The following is a 21,817-nucleotide window of genomic DNA, read 5'->3' as shown; positions in this document are numbered from 1 at the left end:
AGCAGGCCAAGTGCTGAAGTATGGATACCTAGACGCAAAACGGTTGGTTTATGCTGACTGACGTAGTACACTTAGTGCAGTTACAGCACCGCAGAAAACATCAGGAAGTAAATTATGTGATGTGTTCGCAGGAAGACCTTTAGCCAAAGAGAGAATACAACACACTGAAGTGAGTATATATTAAGATATCAGTGATCACAATATCTCCACTTTTGCCCCTAACATACACACATATACATCTATATAAATTTATTTATAAACAGAGCAATATTAACTGCTAACCAATCAGCCATTTTATTGGCATATGACATTCGTTATGCCGAGCTTTTGCTTATGTAGCGGCACTGAAGCGAGTCTTCGATTACACTTCTGAGCTCGTCTACTCACTTTTCTTTCTAAGCTGGTACAGAGCACTTTTACCTGGCGGCGGATTCAAGTCATGAGTTCGTAGTTAAACGGCAATGGCAGGGACTCGCGAGTGGAGTCTCCGGGCATATGTAGATGACGGAATCGGAGAGAACCTCACATGACCCCCTGATGACTAAATCAACTACGCAGTGCTCATATCTGATCTCTGTTTACTTCTGGTTTCGAGGCGCGTTCCTCGCTGCACTGGGCAGAGTGCACTGTCTTTCTCAGGTTCCAGTCGTGTTGGATTTCTCCTGACGTACCCCACTGCTCTTTTTGCTCCAGCTGGCACATCTTCCGGTACTTCAATGTTTCCGTTAAAATTCTGTGAGCGGTGCTTCGGGAAACCTCAGGAACCAACGTGCAGAGATCATCCAGGGTGATCCGCTGATCCTCACGCATGCTTTGATCAACCTTCAACACTGTCTCCTCAGAAATTGACGGTCTCCCGCTCCTTTGTTCGTCATGAATTTCGGTCCGACCAGCTGAAAACTCTCTACACCACTTACGAACATTTTTGACATCCATGGACGACTCACGATACACTTCCGTCAATTGGCGATGGATTTCAGTCGGCGCAGTGCCCTTTGCGTTCAAAACCCGAATAACTGCGCGCAATTCGCACTTTGCGGTAACATCCAACAGGAGCTCCATTCTCAACGGCTACCAAGCCGAGACTGAGCGCCTCAGCGCGGCGTGCTCATGTTTACACACAGCACGTGAAGCACTACTTCATAACAGTGTGACCAACTGCCACACAAACAGAGTTATGTACTTGTAAGTCGCCAATCTCTATATCGTTCCTTAGAGCGGGCCCTATATCGAAATTTTCACCATTACTACTGATTTTGTATATTCCACTCTTTTCCAAAGTTGATGCGCTGTCCTTACTATTAGCCGGCCTGTGTGGCCGAACGGTTCTAGGCGCTCCAGTTTGGAACCACGCGACCGCTACGGTCGCAGGTCCGAATCCTGCCTCGGGCATCGATGTATGTGATGTCCCTAGGTTAGTTAGGTTTAAGTAGTTCAACGTTTTAGGGGACTGATGACCTCAGATGTTAAGTCCCATAATGCTCAGAGCCATTTGAACCATTTATCCATACGATTAGGCAAGCTCTGTTCAATAGTACTTGTTTTGTAAACAAAAACCGCCTTTTCTTGCGCACTGTGTTTTATTAGTCCCAGACACGTTTCGGAATATGTCACTTTAGGGCATCATGGTTTTAAGTAAAGAAAGCCAAAAACGCCTATGAGAAATAAAACTCAGAGCAGCAAGAAAAAGGACTTTTTATTTAGAAAACAAATATTTCTATGCTTTGCTGCAGAGAATGGCCACATGTTGTGTACGTAAACTGTTTTAAATTACCCAGATGTTTCTGAAATAGGAAACTTCGCACCACTTTGTGAGATCTTGAGGTGGTGGGCCGAGCATAGGTTAATGAAGTGTGGAGATATGTTTCTTTTGTTTTTTATTAAATATGAAGTTCTTCGATGCAGGAGGGTCACCACTGTAAGACGCTATTTGTTTAACTGTAATTAGTTCAGATGGAAAATTGCAATTACTAACTGGAATGGATATCTGGCGATGCATCATTGAACAGAAGGCAGCGTGTTTATGTGTCATCCCCTGTAGAGAATTAGCTAGTATTGCAATGTCCTTGGTGGTGGGATTCCTGTAAATCTTGGAAGTGTGAATCTCTGTGTGTAAGTATAAATAATTTATGGAATTACTCTGAAACTCCTTTGTGTATTTTATATTGTTGTGCCTAGAATGTAAGTGTCTGTGGACTCTTTTAAGTTATGACTTCATAGGCTTTCACGGCGTAATAGTCGTTGGTAGGTATGCTAGGGTTTACTCCCGGGTCCTAAAATCGACATGATTCAATATTTTGGCGATATATCTGTCCGCCATGTACAAGTGAACGCTTCTGCTGCTGAGTCGTGTTGAAACGTGGCGCCAAGGCTGCAAATCGTCGTTCTATATAGGCCTCCCTACCGCATACGGAGCATGCCGCTCACCACAGCTCCTGCCCCCAAGAACAGGCAGTTGTTGCCGCCTCTTGTACGGAACCGGCGCCAACGATGTATCGCTCTCAAATACTCGGGACAGCCCCACCAAAGGACGTCGTGTTTAGATGTGAGATAGTACAGGGTTCCACGTCCTGCTAAGAGGAAAACCCTTGTCGTTATTAATCAAATACCCTGCCAGCCTACTTTCATTTGCCGCTTTACGCTGTCCTAGAAACCGGAACTTCTTGCAATTATGAGTCTCTTTCAATTGCATCCGGTATCCCTCGTTTAAACAGTGCTGTGCAACCACGATTTTTCAGGCTCTGTTAGTCTCTTGCGATGGCGATGTTTCGCACATCTGTCCCGAACAGTGAGAATCGAGTGAAATTTTGTGCATACCAGGCTTCCTAGCTTCAAAATCATCTTGGACAGAGCCAAGATATGCCATAATCTAGGAACGTAGGCGGAACACACCCTTGATGTTAAAACTCCTTAAAATTCTTCCAGTCTTAAATGATATGCCCCCAAAATGAGGCATCTATGCTCCTCTCCATGTACCTCCAGGATGGTCCAAACTCCATAGCACCACGAATCTGCTTTTCTGAGTATCCATTTTAATTAAGCACAGCCCTCTATTGTGCAATTGAGTGCTTCGGAAATGAAGTATGTACAGCGTACCAGAATCCTTACGACATCATTGCGTTGATACGGTGGATGGCAATTCTTACCATGCACTTACTGGCAGGTACGTGTAGACTTTCGTTGAACGTTATGATCAAAAGGATGATCAGGTTGTTTTTTTTACTATAACATCCAAAAATGAAAGCCTGCCATGACTTTTGATCTCCACAGTAAATTTAATGCTGGGATGAAGACAGCTAAACAGGTCCACAAACCGTTTATAAGCGTCACATCCACGAGGACAAACAAAAAGCGTATCGTCAGCTAATCTACAGAACTACGTTGGTTGCAAAGTTGAAATCCTCAGTGCCTTAACCTAGAAATCCTCCATCCCAAAATAGGTGTCTACGAATGACAAAGGGTTATCCATATCCGTTGTGTCATTCCGGCCAAAAATGGTGCCGTTAAATGAAAAATACGTGGATGTCGGCATTTGACTATATGGTTTGAACAACTCCTCACACAGTTTCTCACTAATAAAACTCAAGGACTCTTCCAGAGGGTCTCGCATTAAGAGAGACACCACGCCAAAATCTACAAGTAATTCCGAAGGATTCAGTATCAAAGACTTCAGCCGTCGAATAAAATTCCTCCGAATTCTAAACATGATGTTCACACTTGCCAACGTATGGGCTATCAACAGGTGTTAATTACTTAGACAGGCTGTAGGTGGTTTGTGTTTTACTACTGCATTTTACTCTTATTTTGACAGAAAAGTTTGTTACCTATTTAGCCTAGGCATCTTCAGTGGTATGTAAAAGAAATGATAGCTATAACAATCATTATTATTTTCTAAACTAATTGTAGAAATATATTTTTGCCTTTAGGTATGTTCTGGTCCATAGCAGCACTCTATTGTTACCTTTCACGTCAGCTATAAATCAAATATACAAATTCGTTATTTACTGTTATCTCTTCCACACTCTATGCGTCCACACTTTTATGAGCACTTATGAGCTCAAATCTATTCAAATTTAAGGAAGGGTTGCAGTCAGTTGCAAAAATTGGCAATTTATTGAAGATCTTCATTTCGACTATATTATCGGTGAATTACCACAAGAATCTTCTGGTAAAGCACTGATAACTAGGTTATATTCGAAATCTAGGTCTACAATAAATTACGGATTCTTGTGACTTCCTACTTTTCGTCTTTAAATTTGAATATTCAACAGTCTCTGTGCACACAGGCATCGAATGGGTCCCAATTTGGTTCATGTTTGCTTGTATGAATGTTTCCACTGACCTGAATTTCACAACCCTGATGTTCACTACACTTGATCTTACTGTCGGATTAGATGGAAGGTTATGGGGAGTCCTAAATTTTGAATGGTGGGATAGTAAAATAGTTGTGGCGGGGATTGCGTCTTTATAGCGAAAGCTCTAAGGGCGTGCCAACAAACGTTGCTATTCTTGATTTGTTTACTAATACAACATTTTTGCGTGCTCTAAATACGTTTGCACTGGCCTCTCGCCTGTGGTCCTCAGGTGAGGCTACGTAAAAAACACGTAAAAATGAGAAACTCACATCTAATCATGGAAAAAGCTTTTCATGAACTGCACCATTTCAGTACTGCTTAATTAACAAAATTTTAAACAGAATTTAAAAACTAATCGTATTTCGTATGTGAATCCTCCAGTTAGCGAAGTACCAACTGCATCATGGAACGAGTTTATATTAATTAAATTCTCGTACTGTTGTTGACCGCAAGAGCGGACGATCGATGTGTTCCCCCCACCACGTAACCTAAATTATGCCGCTCCAGCTCGCAATTCATTTACCTCCAAACAAGCGTAAATGTCAAATAAAAATGGTGATACTAAAATTGATACTCATATCATCGGGCACTGTTGTGCTTATACAAATGTCAAAGATTTATTTCCATTACCCAAAAAGGAATGTTCATATTATGCTTGCTTCTGGAACCTGTCGACTGACATTTCCCGGTGTGTATCGTATAGTACAGTTTTGTTGTAGAACGTATGTCACCACTCTTTCCTTCCAGTCACTGGTTTTCAGGACCACACATAAGCGGCAGTCAGATTAAATCTTGACAGATGGAAAAAATGTTAGTATACTGTTTATTGTTCCAAAAGCAATCGCCATAAGCGTTGAGACGTTTATTCCGTTATGAGACAATACGGTCAGTGCCTTCATGGAAAAATCTTTACGGTTGCGTACAGAAACAAGACGGCCACAAAAGTCCGTCTTCAGGGCTCCAAACAACGGATATGTTACGGACAGAGATCTGGAGTATGCTGCGGATGTGCAAGGACTTCCAAAAGAATCGCCAGCAGCGTAATCGTGGCAACATGTGGCCCCACCTACGCTGCAGAATTTAAGCTGGGAAGCCGTTACACAGCCTCCATACAGTCCATCCGATTTCCCTGTTTTTGGAGACCTGAAAAAGACATTCGTGGCCATTGATTTTCTTCGGACGAAGAGGTACTCGCCTTGGTAAAATCATGGTTCCGTTTTCATGGAGGCATTAACCGTCTTTCCTCACAGTGGGATAAAATTACACAGCTAGACAGTTGTTAAGGAACAGAGGCTTTATTAGACATGAATAATCACATGCAATGATAGATGACTAAAATCTTAGTACATACGTAATAGGGGCGGAGTAACAAAATATACAGGGAAAAATGGCACAGATTTTAGAACATGCGAAAGCAGGATACAAGACACAAATAACTTTTATGTTTGGCTCAGGTCAGCCTCGCAACAGAAAGGTCGATATCGGACTCTCAACATGTATGATCTCATAGGGCACTAACAAGCATTTTGCACCTTTTATTCATGCTGGCTACCATACTTTTGAGGAGTGCTTGAGAGATATTGCCCCACTCCTCTCTCCAGGCATTTTTCAGTTCTTACGTAGTTATGGCCGGGGAGTTTGTTGAGTAACACGTCTGCGAACAGCATCCCAAGCATGCTCTATACTTTTTAGAACCGGCGAGTACGGAGGCCATTTCATGTGTTCAATACATTCACTTTCCAGGGTGTCAGACACTTCAACGGTCTTGGGTGTGGGCGGGCATTGTCGTCCTTTAAGAGGAAGTCGGGAACATCCGCACCCCTAAACAGACGGGCATGATTCAAAATAATGTCCATCCAATACTACTGCGCTCTAGCGGTATCTCGAGCAAAGATAAGCAGTAGTGTTCGGGCGTTGTGCACATTTCCTGGCCACACCATAAAACCTAAGTCAAGACAGTGACGTTCTTGAACATTCTGGGGTGTTTAACGTGTCACCCTCCCTCTCCACACTAACTGATGGCCAGAATCATTTGCCACAGTAAAGTGGGATTCGTCGGAGAACATCACTTTGGACCACTGTCGTCGACCCCAACCAACATGCTCCCTACAACAACGAACACATTCTCAAGATTGGCAAGGTTGAGGTCGGATGCACTTGACAATACTTCGAGCGTACAAACCATCCTGATTTAATGGCAGCGAAATGGTTCTAGTAGAGACACGTATACTGGCCGCGGTATCAATCTCTGCAACGATTTGTCTAGGCGTAAAATATGTGTTCCTTTTCATCGCTATCATTAGCTATCGATCCTCACGTGGTGTTGTGGTCCGCCACCGCCCACATGCTCTAGGGTAGCAATCCCACTTTCGGCGTCCTTTTTTAATCGCGAGATGACACTTTCGGACCTACACATTACTGTGGCCGCAGTACTGACGCTTTTATCGGCTTCGAGCCGTCCAGCCGCACGTCCCCGATCGTAAGCATTCAAATGATGCCTTGTAGGCATGTCGGAGTAGCACATTGAATAACGCATTACTATTCAGTTCGATAACAATCTTCGTCAGACACACTACTGAACGAACTGTCGAATGTATAAAAAGCGTTCGTGCATAGGTTCCGCAGCACTCAACACGTCCCGTCCTCATCACTTACTTTTGCTGTCACTGGTCGAGTGTACCGTTGCGATCGTCCGTTGTTCCACAGCAATTGACAGTTATTACTTAGATAGCGTCAGGTGTTCCTTCGTTATTGTCAATCAGTGTATTAACAACTATGGTGATTACATTCGGAATAATAAAGAGTTTACTTTTTTCCCATCTGCCTCATTTTCATTTGCCCACTCCTTACAAACACTAGATTCACTGTGTGCAGACTTTTAGTTGTCATTCTGATCTAGATCTGCGGTGCAGGTAACTACACCACGGGCCATTAAAATTGCTACACCAAGAGGAAATGCAGATGATAAACGGATATTTATTGGACTAATATATTATACTAGAACTGACATGTGATTACGTTTTCACGCAATTTGGGTGCATAGATCCTGAGAAATCAGTACCCAGAACAACCACCTCTTGCCGTAATAACGGCCTTGATACGCCTGATTGAGTCAAACAGAGCTTGGATGGCGTGTACAGGTACAGCTGCTCATGCAGCTTCAACACGATACCACAGTTCATCAAGAATAGTGAATGGCGTATTGTGACGAGCCAGTGTAGAGTTACGAGTCGTATCACATCTGAAACGTAACGTGCATTATTAAGAGTGCCGTCAATGCGAACAAGAGGTGACCGAGACGTGTAACCAATGGCACCCCATACCATCACGCCGGGTGATACGCCAGTATGCCGATGACGAATACACGCTTCCAATGTGCGTTCACCGCGAAGTCGTCAAACACGGATGCGAACGTCGTGATGCTGTAAACAGAACCTGGATTCATCCGAAAAAATGACGTTTTGCCATTCGTGCACCGAGGTTCGTCGTTGAGTACACCATCGCAGGCGCTCCTGTCTGTAACGCAGCGTCAAGGGCAACTGCAGTCGTGGTCTCCGAACTGATAGTCCATGCTGCTGCAAGCGTCGTCGAACTGTTCGTGCAGATGGTTGTCTTGCAAACGTCCCCATCTGTTGACTCAGGGATCCGAGACGTGGTTACACGATCCGTTACAGCCGTGCAGATAAGATGACTCTCATCTCGACTGCTAGTGATACGAGGCCGCTGGGATCCAGCACGGCGTTCCGTATTACCCTCCTGAACCCACCGATTCAATATTCTGCTAACAGTCCTAGGATCTCGACCAACGCGAGCAGCATTGTCGCGATATGATAAACCGCAATACCGATAGGCTACAATCCGACCTTTATCAAAGTCGGAAACGTGATGGTACACATTTCTCCTACTAACACTAGGCATCACAACAACGTTTCACCAGGCAACGCCGGTCAACTGCTGTTTGTGTATGAGAAATCGGTTGGAAACTTCCCTCATGTCAGCACGTTGTAGGTGTCGCCATCGGCGCTGATCTTGTGTGAATGCTCTGAAAAGCTAATCACTTGCATATCACAGCATCTTCTTTCTGTCGGTTAAATTTCGCGTCTGTAGAACGTCATCTTCGTGGTGTAGCAATTTTAATGGCCAGTAGTGTAGCATGATACGACTAAAGACAAACGACGTTCAGTGGATTCAGAGACTCAGGTACACAAGATGACATTTCCCGGAAGGAGTAGCTGTAATGCTATCCATGACGCTCGTCAGAAAAATGCGAACAGCTGATTATTCTACTAACAGTGATTAACTAAACATTGTGATCACAGTCCACCGCGATACTCAGTGCTGTCTTGTGTCGTTGCATACACGTGACGTGGTTAGGAAATGTGCGTAAGTGGAGCACTGGTAAATGGGTATCGCCCTGGTACATTACGGACCACAAATGGGGAAATCCACTGACAGAAGCCATTTCGACGAAGGGCAGATTAAAAATGTTTTCGGCGGTGCTGCACCGCAGTCATACTGTAGTTATCGAAGGAATACACGGCCATTTGACAGTATATTTTTGCATATTTCCTATATGCAATTTCGATTTCGATTTTCACACCATTATCGAGAAGAATGCTCAAAAAAAAAGAGAATAATCAAATACTAACAGGTAAAGTAAAAAAAAATGAAAAATTTAAGTAACATTAAAAATATTAGGTGGAGACTTGTATAAAATTACGACATATGCACTCACAAAAAACATGGTTCAAATTTCTCTGAGCACTATGGGAATCAACTTCTGAGGTCATCAGTCCCCTAGAACTTATTACTACTTAAACCTAAGTAACCTAAGGACATTACACACATCCATGCCCGAGGCAGGATTCGAACCAGCGACCATATGCACTTACATCTTATATCATTAACGTATATTGCTATCTGTATTGCAGGACAACATGTTACTTCACACCACTGTCTAGTACAGTGCTGAAAGCAAAACATGAAAACAATAGGCCATAAAGTAAAAAATGTTGCATGTAAACTATTACGAAAGATGCGCTTACTTCTTAGACCAGTAACATCGTTTTGATATGTGCTGTGCAAGACGACATGTATATACGAATACAAAATTAACGTCTTGTAGGAATGCAGCACAATATTGTACAAGCACACCGCATCTGAGGAAAACAGCCCAAAGCAACTGATCACAAGAATAGCACATCCATTTAAGGCATAAGTATGAAAGCGATTTCAGAGAATGTACACCTTAGAAGACATGGCGCACTAAAAAGTAGAACTATCACAGATATAAGCTTACTAAGATGTCGTCGGACCATATGCGATACCTTTGGAGGTGGCACTGTAAAGCATTGTCTTTGCATTAACATGTAAACATCAGGCCATTAAAAATATGAAGTTAACACATGTTACGTAGAATGAAGAAACCGAAGTCAGTAAGGAACAGTCAAAATAAAATACAGAAGTCATTGAATCACACTTAACGGTATAGTAAGCTCCTTTAGTAATGTAAAGAACCTAAATAGGACCTAAAAAAGAGGTGGTGGCGGGGGAAGCTGTGGGTAATGGGGGGAGAAGAACTGTAGAAGATATTGTTATGTGAAGGCCCTACAAGATTTTTTTTTAAAAAAGAGCTTTAGAATGTGGCTGTAAAGATGAGAGGGGGACTGGAGGCATTAGGAAGTGGAGGACAGAGGCAACTGTTGGGGTCGGTTAGTGAAATGGATGATAGGAAATTCAGTGTCAGAAGTAGGTATGTGGAGGTGGGGTGGAGGTATAGAGGGAGGAGGGGGGTAGAAGGGGTGTGGAAGACGGAAGCAGCATAAGATACATGGGTGGATATCTGATTAAGTGTTGAAACTGGGTATATCAGATTGTTGGTGAGGGGGGTGGAATAATGCTTGGGAGGGTGGAGAGGGGGGCAAGAAGCTATGGAGAAGAGAACGATGAATGGGGAGCTGAAGAAACGGGGCAGCAAGGAGAGTAATCCATTGGATTGGATTAGTTTAGTAATAATAGCAGATAGGCATGTGAGAAGTGGGGGGAAGGGTACATGAGGCAAACCGGCAGACATGCACAACGAAGTGTAAGCAGAGAAAGGAGAAAAGAAGATAGAGAAATGTGGTGGGTAGAAAAAGAGGGTGAAGGGGGCGGGGGTGTAGGCTGTATGGTTGAGGGGGGGAGGGAGGAACAGACGGGAGAGGGGAATATGGGACTGCAGCCACAAAGCAGCGTCAGTGTCAATTAATGAAATGTAACACCAGAGTAGGAAAATGTGTACTAACCATGACATGTTCAAGAGAATCTAATAATGTTTACAAATTATTTGGCATGGAACAGTTACTCCTTATCTGGCAAAAACACCTAAAGAAAATAATTTTGGTGAAACATACGTTGTCCGCAATAGATAAAGATCCTAAATACAACAAGGAGATTAACTAGAGGCAGAGAATTTACAAAATTTCCAGCAGGTGCAAAGAACCGTAACTCAAACAGAGGCTACTCTTGTATTATACTTCATATACACACTTGGACTCCACACTGCAGTTGCAGTCCCATGTTCCCCCTCTTACTTCGTTTATAGCTAAAATCAAACACCAGTTTTACAACTCGACTGTTCGTATTAGGATTACACGTGCAGTAGTGCAGTTAACCTACTTTCTACGGAATACTCAATAATAATCCAATGATTATCGTTTTCACGTCTGACGAGATGAAAGTGTAACAAACACTTTGATATGTTGTAGTGACGTTCCTATATTTTTACAAACGGCAGAATTACATTTTTCGAGGATCCTATATCCTTGGACGTCGGAACATTTGTCATATTTTTAAATGTGTTGGAAAGTTTATTGCTTGACATTACCCAATACGAGTGTTATATTGATGCAGCTTCAATTGTTAAGTCATGATAGTTTTATGTGGTCGTTCCACATTAAATAGCTCTATATGCATACTGACAGAGATTTAATGCATGTGATTGCTTCCAGTGCTTGGTTGGCAGTTATACAGGGTGTAAATTTTCAGTTGACAAACCAGAATAACCCGAAAAATAAGCTTCACACGAAAAAATGTATGGAATCCAAAGTTGATTATTTTCAAGGGGGACATCTGCTGGTGCTAACATTAGCCCGCCACCCCAGCCCCTGGGGATGGGGCGGGAGGCAACGATAAAATTTCAAATGGGAAGCCCCGTTTTTATTGCAGAATCAAATTCTACATAAAGAACTATGTACAATTTGTCTTTAACATTTGTTTTGACTCATGGTAGTTCGCTCTGTAATTCAAGAAAATCCATGTTCTCATTTTTGAGTGGAAAATGGTTACGGATAAATAAAAAATACTTATTTACTTGGTAAATTTTGATTCGCTAAAACTAAAACTCTGCCTCTCTCCACATAGGGTGGGGTTTGAGAGAGAGGAATTAGAGTTTTACATATGTTGACGCAAATATTCTACACAATTTTTCGTGTGAAGCTAATTTTTCGAGTTATTCTATTTTGTCAGAATAAAATTTACACACGGTGTAGCATGCAGTAATGGGTCTTTCTCTACATTTATACGCTGTACGCTGTCTCTGTGTATGCTGATGGTCAATTGCCAATCCCTGCACCAAGCAGCGATCCTCTTCTGGTCTTCCTGCATTTCGCTACTATTTTTCAGGTTTGCGGCATAATTTATATAATATAGTCATCTGCGAACAGCCACATGGATGGTCGGACGCTATACACTGAGCTATATACTTCTGCTTGTGAAGATTTGTCTCTGTTAATAGTGTCTTGCTACATTCTATTTGTTAGGGGTTCTTATTTTATCTATATACACATATCCACGATTACTCTGCAATTCACACTTAAGTGTGTGGCAGAGGGTTCACAGAACCCCTTTGGTACCATTACGCAACCGTTCCACTCTCGAAAATCACGTGGAAAGCTTGAACATAAATATGTATGACCGTCCGAGCTCTGCCTGCACTTATTTCGGAATGTTTCTCATTATTTCTTATTTATGTGGAAGTCAACAAAATATTGTGGCCTTCGGTGGGAAGAGTTGGTGGTTGATATTTCGTGAAAAGAGCTCCTGGGGGCCAGTATCTCTGTCTTAAGACTTACTGAATAAACAAAGCGAGCTGAATTTCAAACGTTCGTTATTTGTGAAATCCATGTTGATTAATCCAGAGAAGGTCGGTCTCCAGAAAGATAGTAAGGCGTGAGCGTAAAACATATGCCAATAGTACAGGAGTACAGTAGACTGACGTCATCTTTATGGGTACGTACTGTAGTTATGTGCGTGTGCCAACGACTTTTTTTGGGAAGGAGAATGACAATGACGTTTTCCCGCGATCTACGGTACGCTGTTAGTGGAGCATTTTTTTGGATTACTTTGTGTAAAAAATAAGCATCCCTTCAAGTTCACTGGCCTTTCGTCTCTTGATCAAGTTAAGTTGATTTTTGTGGCCACTTATTTCGGTAACTGTCATTCTGATATTCTATCGACGATTTGGGAGAAAAACCTCAGTATGATCTTCATCAGTGAAACAGTTTTAGAAAAAGGAAATTAATATTTCTTCTTCCCTTCGGAAATCCTTCGCTTCGATGCCACTGTTGGTTGCGTAATGTCTGGATATTTGATTTCGATCCGTTTACTGATCGACCAAAAGATATTCGGTTTTCTCTCAATTCAGTAAATAGAACTGTACATTCCAATTCGTTGAACACTTCATGCTAATTTCGACTTTTTGCAGTTTTTGGCCACGAGGATTTGACAGCTCTTTTATCTGCAGTGAAGTTCCTTTTGCTTTCGGTGCGGCTGCCTAACAAGGCGGTCGACCTATGGCGAGTGAGTGCTGCCACGAGTGAGTGCTGCTTTCCTCGGCACATACCCGTGTAAGGCCTGCTGCACACTTCTCTTGAACTTACACCATTTACACGCGACATTTACAGATGAATGATGTTGACTGCTGAGGTAATCTGAAAACTGGTTCTTTCTTACCGGTACCAGGATGATCACGGATGATATCGGTCAACTGATATAAATGCCTGTGTGGCAGTGGTCGTCACACTGCAGCCAGCGGTTCTCAGCCGTGTTTTATAACAACGCGCGTACGGCAACTCACAGACGAATCCAAAAACATCAACTAAAGTTAAGGGCTTCTGATGCGTGTAGTTTTCCTAACAATTAACAAACTAAAATTATAACGGAGGTAGCAATGTTTTAAGATGTGCTTAATTTTGATTGACTATGTTGAATTCGGCCTAGGCCAAAGTAAAGTGGCTTAATGTGTAAGGATCAGAGGGGTAAGTACTCGTAACTCGGCCACTGTGGCGTCAGAGGCGACGAAAGGGAAATGTTGTACTGTTTATCTTCCACTACTGGCAACTCTCGGTCGTATACGACTCATACCAATCAGCTGACATGGTATATATTTCGGCAAGGAAGTAACGTGGATTGCTGCATGCTCATTACAGAGACAGTCACCTTCAAAATGGCTGCATGAAATTATAGCTGTTCTAATACAACGGAATGAGTAGAAGAAAAATTACATTCAAAAGTCATGAGATTTATTAAATATTTGTGATCCTGTATCATATTGCAGAATGGATTTCAATATACGCAGAGTTAAAGTTATTAATCAATTAATCATCCGCTCACACAGTCGACAGAACACCACTTTGTCAGGCATTTAAAGTATCACAGGTCTGACGTTGCTGAGAGTGGTGGCTGTCTGCAGCAGAAAGCAGTCGGCACGCAGTGTCCCGAATGGTGACGACTTTTAACGATCTGAACTTGGGGACCAGCCGCCAAATTTCTTGCCCTGAATCTAGTCTATCAGGTGCCGCCCTACACAGTCGTGTTGGCTCTCGAGCAGAAAAGTCTGATAGCCACTGCATTATGGGATATGAAATAGGCCAATCACGTAGCCCCAGCCGTGTGTAAAGCAGCTGGCAGACATCGGTTCACTGTCAGGGCAGTTGGAAAATCCACTTAGGATACAAAAAAGGTAACTCAGAAGACGCTAGATCTTATCATCATAGAATATGATAGTGATCGGCACCAGATGTATAGGTGATATTCAGGATCGCAACCAACGACTGGTCTGTTTGCTTCACGAACTACGGCGTCTCATGACTATACATTATGGGTGTTCACAAAGTTTTACAACCAGATAAACTTCAAAGTGTGAGATAGCATCTGTTGTATAACAGTTATGATTTGAAAAATTTTCTACAACTGCAGCCACTGCCAATAACAATAATAATAATGATGACAATAGCAATAGTAATAAAAGTGTTTATTTGTGACGGCATGTGGCGCTACGCCGTAGTTTCACCTCTGACAGAAAAGTGTTAAAGCAACGTTTAAAGGCGTCTACATTTTGAAAAGCCTTTGGAATGTCACAGTGTCGGAACCTTTCTTTCTTTTTTTTTCTTTTACAAATCAACCACCAGTAATAATAATAATATGCATATCTTGTCTGATAAAGAAAAGCTCTGTTTTCGTGGAATTTTGTTGTTTTTATGAGGGTAAGTCAGTTATTATTCGCAAAGTAGTTAAAAAATTTCATTGTAATCACATAAGAATCTTACAAGAACATCATTTTTCGACATAGACTGCTTGCGTTTCAAAGCACTTACTTGGTCCATCGTTGTACAAGCTTCCTGATGCCCTCATAAAAGAACGTTCTCGGTTGAGTTGCGAGCCAAGAATGCACCGCTTCCTTCACTGCTTCGTCCGAGGCAAATCTACGGCCCCTTAATGTCTGTTTGAGTGGACCAAACAAATGATAGTCAAAAGGTGCAACGACGGGACTGTATGGAGGATGATCCAGTATTTCAAAATTGGTTCAAATGGCTCTGAGCACTATGGGACTTAACTTCTAAGGTCATCAGTCCCCTAGAACTTAGAACTACTTAAACCTAACTAACCTAAGGACATCACACACATCCATGCCCGAGGCAGGATTCGAACCTGCGACCGTAGCGGCCTCGCGGTTCCAGACTGTAGCGCCTTTAACCGCTTGGCCACCCCGGCCGGCCAGTATTTCAAATTTGAATTTCTGGAGCGTTTCTGCAGTGTGGGCAGCAGTATGTGGACGGGCATTATCGTGCAACAAAACTTTTCGACAGCAGACCTGGGCGCTTGCTTCGAATTACAGGCTTTAGCCTGGCAGTAAGCACCTCACTGTAACATACACAGTTTATTGTTGTGCTCATTTCCCCATAATGTTCCAGCACTCTACCTTGTGAGACCCAAAGAACCGTAAGCATCAGTTTTCATGCGGACGGTTGGGTCTCGAACTTTTCCTTGCACGCTAAATTAGGAGGTTTCCATTCCATACTCTGCCGTTTACTCTCCGGCTCGTAATGATAGATCCATGCTTCGTCACCAGTAGTGATCCTGTCTCAGAATTTGTCCTCTTCGTTACAACAGCGATCCAAATGTTTTTACAGTTGTCCAAGCGCGTTTGTTTTTGAAGCCGTGTCAGTTGTTTTTACACCCATCTTGATAAAACTTTATGAAACCCAAGTCTGATGTGGATGATTTCGTAGGGAGAACCGTGACTAATTTGCAAACGACGTGCCACTTCGTCAATAGTTAATCGTCTGTCTAAAAGAATAACGTGAACGCTCAATGGTTTCTTCATTTGTGGCGGTAAACAGACGTCCGACTCCTTCATCATGAGTAACACTTGTGACAAGATTTCGGAATTTTTCAATCCATTTGTAGACAGTCTGTTGTGGCAAAACACTGTTCCCGTACTGTATCGAAAGTCTTCGATGAATTTCGGCCCCTGATACGCCTTCCGACCACAAAAAACGGATTACTGAAAGTTGCTCTTCTTTGGTGCAAATAGACAGCAGAGCAGCCATGATTAACAGCACCGTAGCGATAACGAAACTAACCTAGCAGCTTGAAACAAAGCATGCGCCATCAACGTAAAACGACAGTACTACCAAAGTAGATAAAAATATAACTAAATTGCGGATAATAATTGACTTACCCTCGTACATGACTAAGTACAGTTTAGAGCAAGAACGACATAATGTGAATGCTTTAGCTAATCTCAATTTCGTCCGCCAAATATCAATACAGTGAGACTAAAGTTTTATCACTCTTCAATTCTAATTGTCTGAATCAGTAAAACCACATAATTACCTCTTATGAAATGTCTTGTCCTTTCATGTAGCATGTAGTCTATGTTAATGTTAATAAACGTTATACTGCACTGCAGATACACATGAAGTAGAGAAGACTATACTGCAGCATGATGTACACTGCCTACTCACAAAGAGAAGCCATGCATCTGTTTTTAAATCGCACACATATATCGACCACGCTATGACTGATGTCTTTAGTATCATTCTCAAACTTTTTCTGAATTGCAAACATTGCCAAAGCCGATAGCCCTTTCTCCATCACTGTGGTTCGAGGAAACCGTTTTATCCTTTTCACTGTTGAGAAACAACAGGATTACTGTACGATTAAATCCAAAACTTAGTGTAGTATAACACATAACGAAACCCACAAAATATATTTTGTTATTTCAATCGGTATGACTATTTCATATACTGACATCTGATTTAATTTTACTATATTGTGAGTGAATTGCCCTATCTGAGGAATGTGCTGTCATCTAGCGGGAATTAAGCCTAGCAACGAGGGATAAAAATCTGCCGCAGTGTGCTACCACCTGGTGGTACTGACATAAACTTGCAGTTGAGTGGCAAAGGCTTCCTGTGCGCATCGTGAATACGTGCACGTTGTTTATCAAAACCGTTTGCATTTGGCCTGCAAGGCAATTCCGTCACGCCAGTTGTGCATGCGCATAAGCTCCTTAAAACGTGCACAACTGAAGGTGTGCTCGTGTCCGTGATACGAAGTTTCACGGATTCTGGAGGAGTAGCGATGTAGCGTACCATCGTAGATTTAAATGCCGTTTCTTTAAGACTACCGCTTCTATGTCACATTTAATAGTATTCAAAGAAAAATAACCAATAAATACTGAAGGTGTCAAGAAACAGGGAGATCACGTGCTCTTTTACTCTTAGACAGCAGCCGCCACTGCACACGAGATAGGGTTATGAGAATGTTCAAAAACGAGCATTATCAGACACTTGAATTAGGAGACTGCTGCTATCCGAAACCGTAATTGCGACGCCTCAGAAACCAGTATTACGCGGAAATTCGCAGAATATGCTACAACCGGAGAGGTGTCACTCCTATAAGGGTAGCAAAGTCAAGATTAGTGAAACTGCAGCTCGCACAGAGTCTTTTAAGCAGGCATTTTCCCTACGCTCTGTACGTGAATGCACGGGAAGTGTACCTAATACGTCGTCGAATGGAAAGTACCCTCGCCGTGCTTTTCACATTGGTACCAGTGAAGTCTCAGTTCCCCCGGGAGTCGCCTGTACGTGGCGGAGTAGAGACTTAAGCTAACAGAGGGTGTTTCGCTCTCCGGCCGTCAGAGGCATCCACGGCCCCCCTTGAGGCAAGGGCTGAGAGTAGGGGATTAGCTGATTTACGCCTCCCAGACCACAGTGAATCCCTTAGGTCCTCGTCCTAAGCCCCGCGGTCAGGTCCTCCTGGCTAGCAGTGAAGGCAAGGCACGGCTGTCCGATATCACTAACTACACCTCCAATGCAAAGCGAAATCCAAAACATTAGTACGTCAGTGCATGTGTGTGCGTGTGTTCTCAGCGACAGTATCGACACTTCATGTTCTTTTATATGAGGACGTGCTGAAAAGTAGTGACTCAAATTTTTTATTCTCTTAGCAATATCGACTGAGGTATTACATGCCATGTACATTACAGGTTCCGAAATGTAGCATGTAACACGGCAGTGTCTAACTTAACTGTGTCGATGTGTGAGAAACAGTGTGCTGTAATCGAGTTTCTAATCCCAGAAGAGTTCTTCCAAACATGGAGCACCATCTCCTTCGGCATGACAGTGTCAAACCACACACGAGTGCTGCGCCTTCTGCAGCAATCCGACGCCTTGGGTTAAAAAAATGGTTCAAATGGCTCTGAGCACTATAGGACTTAACTTCTGAGGTCATCAGTCCCAGAGAACTTAGAACTACTTAAACCTAACTAACGTAAGGACATCACACACATCCATGCCCGAGGCAGTATCCGAACCTGCGATCGTAGCGATCGCGGGGTTCCAGACTGTAGCGCCTAGAACCGCTCGGCCACCTCGGCCGGCGCCTTGGGTTCACTGTCATAGAACATTTCCCACACAGTCCTGACTTCGTTCCATCCAATTTTCATCTGTTTCCAGAACTTAAAAACACCTTTCAGGACTTCACTTTAATAGTGATGAGGCTGTACAGGTGAGACTGTGGCTCCGCCAACAAAGTCAAACATTCTACAGTGACGGTATCAACAAACTGGTTTCTCGTTGACAGAAATGAGTTCGCCGCCAGGGTTACTATGCTGAGAAATAAATCCAATGAAAGAAAAAAATCGCAAAACCAAAACGGAATTGTGCGGACATAAACGAAAGTTGGTAGGAGTGTTTCTACATCAGAAAGATAACGTCAAATTTTACGCCAGTTGCGTAAGTGTGTGACTGTTAGAGCAAGTCAAGGTTGCTTTAAATACACTCTGTAACGGTTGTGAGCGTTAGTTTCGTTTGGCTTGTGGAGTACGATGTAGATGTAAATACTGGACATGGTGAACTGATGCTAACCAAGAACGCCTTCAAGGCGGCAAAGACACCATTATCAACACCTAAACAGAGTTTGATCGAGGTCGTGCAATAGGGCTATGAGATGCTGGAGGTTCCCTCTACGATACTGCAGATCTGGCAAGTACGTAGTCACTGCGCATGACTGCTGGCAGCAGTGGACACAGTACTGTACTCTCTCAAGAAGACCGGGCTCTGGACGGCCACGTGGCACTACTGAGAGGGTAGACCGTTGTGTTCAGCGTATGGCTCTGGTGCATCGTACTGCATCTGGAGCAGGCAATATGAGCAGAAGCTGGCGTCCCTGTTACGCAACAAACTGTTACAAATCGGTTACTTCAAGAACAGCTCCCAACCAAACGTGGCAATGTGTGATACACCACTGTTTGTAGACACATTGAATAGTCCGCCGCAAGGCACCGACAAACTCAGCAACTTCACACTGAGCACGGCCAAACACGATTCTCCCTCTTTGCTACTCTGTCACGGCCTTACATTTACCCAAGTTTACGAGCAACGTCCGCTGGAAACACAAATGTCTCCCTGATTCCTACTGCTTTATGTTCACGTAGAGGCGCGCACTTGAGCACGTGACTCGACCACTGCGCCATCTGTAAAGGCTTAACGATTCATCTGCGCGTGCGCACAGGGATGACTAACATTTTCCCCATTGAGATTACTTGGACGGTCAGCTTCGTAATACGAGACCGTAACAGAAAAAGAGCTACACTGCAGTCACGTTTTAACAGCGACGAAATATGTAATGTGGATCTATTTCCTCTGAACTTCCAGTTCTCTGAAAGCGGTGATACTGAAAAGTGTGCAAAAGAAGTGGCACGTAATTCTTCATCTGTCGATCTTGATCAACGTTTTGCAAATGAAGTAACTATTAGTTTTGAAGTATCTTAATTGAGATAAAATTCTGTGCTAAATTACACTGTGCTAAAATCGTCCATTAAGATAGCAACTGAAATTGGATGCAACTTCCACTTTCCGTGACATAAGGCTGCCGATCATTTATGACGGGCAGTCAAATGGGAAAGAGAGATATGGAAGAAAGTGAGTAATAGCCAATACTGTTATTACTTTTGCCTTCATGCAAATCTGTTGGCTTTTGTCTACGAAAGCATTTCCTCGTGCGAAGCAAATCGGCGCCCACGAATGTTTTTCTTCAGGGATGCAAAAGTATGAAAATAACTTGGAGAGAGGTTGGGACTACATTGGTATGTGTAAGGGCTATCCAGCGGAAATTCTCGGGCGTTGTTGAAAGAACCTTGACGACATGTGGAAGGTCATTCTCCTGCAAAAGAATGATGGTGTCTGTTAACATTCGTGGGTGTTTGGCCTTGATGGCTAGTCCACGTGGACAAGTTTCCCGTATAGTTCCGATTCTGGTGATGCTGTTTCCATATTTATGTAGCCCTCAAGAAAGACATTCCCGACCGTAGATTTGCTTCGGTAGAAGTGGTGAGCTCCTGGGCGCAGTCATGTCTTTGTAGGCCGCCGCAAGCATTGTTCCATGAAGACATTGACCATCTTGTATCACTGCTGGATAAATTTATTAACAACTATTTGCTATTATTTTTGAAATAATAAATAGTTTTCTTACGTTTCTTCCATGTGGGTCGTTATCATTTGACTCCCGGTATATATTCACAGTTTACGATTGTCTAGATTCTGATATATCGTATCTACTTTGAGTACTTGTGCGTAAGTGATATTACTAAGACGGCCGTAGGTGAGCCCCCAAAGAAAAAAGAAGCGCACTTTTCTTCTGAATTCAGGAGAGCCAACCTGTAATGGACATTTTCGGAACCAGCTGTAATTTTGCGTTTTGTGTATCAGACATGAAGTATTTGGGGGCTTTAGAATTCTAAACAGATACGTCGGGGGGATGAGGAAACGAACTGAAATGGGTAAGTGGCGGCTGTTCCGACAATGTCTGGCAGATAGAGGGCTTGTAGAAATTTCAACAGGCCCAGCGAAGAGGCGTCCTGGCAGATCTGACAATGGACAGGTAGCCTCGATAGCATGAAAACTGCAAGTTAATTCCAGACCATTGCGAATAAGCGTAGTCTAAAGATAAACATGTACTGACTGGGAAATGGCAGAAAACGTAATCAATAAAAAAAGGAATTAATGACATTTTAGCTGCTAGTGGGCATTTATGCCAGATCGGGATTCGATCCTGGGCCTCCTGCTCTCTAGATAAATACTGTGCGACTGGATGGACTATCCTAGCACGCCTCCTATATCACCCAATTTCTCACCTCATCCACACACTACTAACGTAGTGCCTGTACATGCGGTGTCTGTTATTCGGACATGTCTGCAAGAAATTACGCCACATACCAAACATAATGGATGGGGGACAAAATTCAGATTTGGACGAGACACTTAATGTGACTGTGGGAGTGTGTCTGTGCGTGTGTGTGTGTGTGTGTGTGTGTGTGTGTGTGTGTGTGTGTGTGTGGTTGTATATGGGTGGGCGGACAGCGATGCAATCAGAGATGCCTCGGGTACAGTGCTGGATTCGTGTACTCATGGACAGCAGTCCGTCATGCGACTTCTGAAAGAGGAAATAATTGCATCTTTCCATATACATTAGGTGAATGTTTTAGGTGAAGTTCTCTGTGAGAAATAAGGAAGCGAACAGCAGGCTTCAAGGCTTTCGATGGCAGACTTGATAAGGAAGCATTACTTCTTAAATTATTTTCTAGTACTGTGTTAGCATATTTAAACGTAACAATATTTTACGAATTGGGTAGTACG

Source organism: Schistocerca americana, chromosome 2, assembly GCF_021461395.2.
Source record: "Schistocerca americana isolate TAMUIC-IGC-003095 chromosome 2, iqSchAmer2.1, whole genome shotgun sequence".
NCBI classification, from domain to species: Eukaryota; Metazoa; Arthropoda; class Insecta; order Orthoptera; family Acrididae; genus Schistocerca; species Schistocerca americana.
The sequence above is the reverse complement of the archived record's forward strand: the minus strand, read 5'-3'. Positions refer to the sequence as shown.